Genomic DNA, 4,256 nt, shown 5'->3' on the forward strand with positions numbered 1-4,256 from the left:
ATATATGTTTTGATTTTTTTTTTACTGCAGTTATTTGTACAGACAGCCTTTCAGGCTGCTCAAAGATGTCCATATGCAATTAAAAACAGAAAATAATCAGGCCTTCTGAGCGTTGCAGCTCCTGGCGCTGAAAGTCGCAGCAGGCTCGGTTTAAAGGCCTCATCCTAACTAAACCCCATGCTGTGATGCAGCAGCAGTGACATGCCTTCTCTGTATCCTGCGGGGCAGTTTTTCTGCTGGAGGTTTCTCTCCTCAGGGTAAAGGGACATTTGTCCCCTTGTCCCAGGTAAGCTCCAGCAGTCACTATGAGTCAACCTGGACCTGCAGCAGCGATATTGCTGGTGCAAGTCTGCGTTGATCCATGAAGGCGGATCAAGCCCAGGAAGGAGTTAGGATTAGGTTAGGGCAGGCCCCACGGCTGCCAAGCCCAACCCCTCCCGAAGCCAATCTGCCCATCCCCTGCTCCATTGCCTCCCTGATTCACCCATTCCCCACCCCATCATCTCCCTGTTCCGCCCTCCCCCAAACCTTGTTCTGCCCTCACCCACTCCTTCCTGCCTCCCACGTCATTTTACCTGCCTTGGCGGTCCTCTCGGATCTGCGGTCATGCATGGGAAGGCTCTGGCCAGTACTGCTGGAGTGTGCTTTACGGCTGCTTTGCAGCAGCTGGCATCAGTAGAACATGCGTTCCACCTTTGGGGCGACCCAATAGGATTGGACTGTAAATAGGCCCCATGCAAATCTTTGTATTTTTTAATTGTTTTATGTTGTTATTTTTATTGCTTTTAAAAGCAATACATTACATACACTACACTACATTGGCAACCTTCAGTCTTGGAAGACTATGGTATTGCGCTCTGGATGGTGGTTCTGGCACAGCGTCTAGTGTGGCTGAAAAGGCCCATTCGGGAGTGACAATCCCTTCCACACCAGGAGCAAGTGCAGTCTGTCCCTGGTCTGTCTCCCTGGCTATGGGCCTTCCTTCTTTGCCTCTTAGCCTCAGACTAAGTGTCTCTTCAAACTGGGAAAGGCCATGCTGCACAACCTGCCTCCAAGCGGGCCACTCAGAGGCCAGGGTTTCCCACTTGTTGAGGTCCACTCCTAAGGCCTTCAGATCCCTCTTGCAGATGTCCTTGTATCGCAGCTGTGGTCTACCTGTAGGGCGCTTTCCTTGCACGAGTTCTCCATAGAGGAGATCCTTTGGGATCCGTCCATTATCTATTCTCACGACATGACCAAGCCAACGCAGGCGTCTCTGTTTCAGCAGTGCATACATGCTAGGGATTCCAGCACGTTCCAGGACTGTGTTGTTTGGAACTTTGTCCTGCCAGGTGATGCCGAGGATGCGTCGGAGGCAGCGCATGTGGAAAGCGTTCAGTTTCCTCTCCTGTTGTGAGCGGAGAGTCCATGACTCACTGCAGTACAGAAGTGTACTCAGAAGTGTACTCATTTAAAAGCAATAAACAACAATAATAGTAATAAACCAGAATGAACTAATGTAAACTACCTTGGGCTTCTTGAATGCAAAAGAATATACATTTTTTAAGTAAATGAAATGCTCCTGAATCTCTCAGAGACTTTCAGTACCACTGGTTGTAGTATGTTTCTGAAGTGCCTAAGCCTGCGGTTAGGGCCATTGTACTTCTGAGGTCCCATTTCATCCTGAATTGCATTTTCTGGAAGATTGTGCTAGAAGACTATTGGTCTGCTCATAAGAACATAAGAACAGCCCCACTGGATCAGGCCATAGGCCCATCTAGTCCAGCTTCCTGTATCTCACAGCGGCCCACCAAATGCCCCAGGGAGCACACCAGATAACAAGAGACCTCATCCTGGTGCTCCACAGTCTGGTCTGCAACAAGAGTCCATTTTGTCTTTCATGATCTTGAACATCTATATGAAACCAATGAATGAAATTGTCAGGAGTTTTAGAGGGCAGTGCCTTCAATATGCTGATGTCACCCATGTCTGTTTTCCTTTTTTTCATCCTGTGCAGGTGAAGGTGTAGAACTAAACTGATGTCTGAGGTTGGGATGACAATCAAAAAACAGAATACCCATAAAATGAAAGTGCTGTCGGTAAGTGGCTCATATGTCAGTGAAATCAATGGAACTGTTTTCCCAAGAAAAATGTGTTTTGTAATAGGTAAGAGCCATACAGCTTAGTGAGAAATTGAGTCAACTGTAATTCAAACCTCAAAAGGGTCCTGAAACATGGTGGTGGTTCTGTTTAGCATGTGCTCTTCCTGGAGAATCAGATTCATAGCCTGAGAGTGATAGTCGAGCCAACCATATCTTTAAAGTCCCAAGTGGCACAAAGCTTTTTTCACCAGCTACTGCTGATGAGCTGCTGACAGTCTTTCCTGGACAAGGTCAGGACAGCTTGGCCACAGTGAATCATGCTCTGACAGCATCCTGTTTGGATTACTGCAATGCTCAGTTCAGTGGTCCATTCCTAACTAACCACTAACGTAATTGCTTCAATTAAACGGAAGCTGCAAGTTGCTTGTGTAAAGAAATCGGGGCCAAGGGCAGAAGAAGTCATTCCAGACTGCAACCTGTTGCTGAAATCAGTGGGGCTGGTTTCCCAAGAAAAATGTGTTTTGTAATTGGTAAGAGCCATACAGCTTAGTGAGAAATTGGATCTCCTGTAATTTAAACCTCAACTCACTGTGATGAAAGACCTTAATGGACACCCCCTCCAACCCCTTTATTTCCCCACTTGAACTTATGATAGTATAAATCCTTTTTCATGTGCCAGAGAGCTGAGCTCCATTTCCTCCCCTTCCAGTGCTTTTCTGTCTATACTGTCTCAAGCTTGTTTTTCTCATCCATCTCTTTGTTTATGCAAATCCTTTGCATAGCTGGTTCGATATGCTGTCACCTAAGTTATTATTAAAGGACTTGGGTGGTTGTTAATTATTGCACACCTCTGTAATTTGTGCCACGTCGCTCCTGTGTAGGCGAGGTCAAAGGTTTTGTAGTCTTCAACTGAGCCAGAGAGTTTTCACGTAGTTGTCACTATGGGTGCGTGCTGCCACATTGCCAAGGCTGAGGAACTTTGTGAGCAAAGAGTGGTTCTCTGTGTCCAGAACACAGCAGTGTATCATGTGACATGGAAAGAGAAAGATGATCACATTTAGGCCTGAGGGCAATGGGAGAAGTAATAAAACTCTGGAGAGCAACCGACTGTGGGCCCAATCCTAGCCAACTTTCCAGTGCCAATGGGGTGTGTGCTGCATTCTGTGGTGAGAAGGGGAGCAGTCACAGAGGGCTCCTCAAGATAAGGGAATATTTGTTCTCTTACCTCAGGGCTGCATTGGCGCTAGAAGGTTGGATAGGATTGGGCCCTGTATCTGGCAAACCCCAAGGTATTTATTCATCTGTCAAAAGTACATTACACAGTAACCTTGAAATGATTTGTAGGTAGAAATGACCACACCCCGTATTGATGTTTGATAATTTGTATGTATGCATGAGGAATTTGAGGGAAAAACAGAATCCAAAATACAAAACGTGGAGTCTTTCAGTCCAATCCTATCCACGCTTTCCTGGGAGTAAGCCCCATGGACTCAAATGGGACTTTTACTTCTGAGTAGACATGCATCTGATTGGGCTGAAAGTCATTCCACCAGGCCACTATTTGGGGGCACTTATAAACGTTGGGCCAGGAGGTTCTCGGAAGCCAGGCCATCCGCAGACGAGAACACTTTTTCTGGTGACAAATTCTGCCACCAAAAGTTAATAAGCACACGCACAAGCAGAGGCAGTGGGGGTTTTGCCAAGATGCAGGCTTTCCTGCCAGTTTTGCAACTGGGTCCATCTTCTGGGTATCAGAGGCTTCTATAACCGGCCTAAAGCGGACCCCCTGGTGTGGCTGGAGGGGAGTGTTCCTTGGCAATGACTGGGTGGATCAAGCACAGCGATCTGGGTGCCTTTGGCCTTGGGGCAGTTGGGTGGGCAGAGCCTCCCCGCTGGAGTCCTGTGAAGATGCCTGGGGAGGCTCTGCCTCACCCGCGCCCCGCGCGCGTCCCTGGTCCCAGCCCCGCCAGCAGCGGAGGGGAGCCCCACCCCGGGAGGGCAGGCAGCCGGAGTCTCCCGGGCCGACCCTGCGCGCTGGCGGCGCGCCATGCCCAGCGGCGGCCAGGGCAGCTGGGGACGCGCCGGGCTGGCTGGCTCCTCCCCGGGCGGGCGGGCGGGCGGCTCTCCTGCTGCCGCCTCGGCGGCCGGGAGGGCATCGCGGCGCAGAGCCGGAGC

Source organism: Tiliqua scincoides, chromosome 7 (assembly GCF_035046505.1).
Source record: "Tiliqua scincoides isolate rTilSci1 chromosome 7, rTilSci1.hap2, whole genome shotgun sequence".
NCBI lineage: Eukaryota > Metazoa > Chordata > Lepidosauria > Squamata > Scincidae > Tiliqua > Tiliqua scincoides.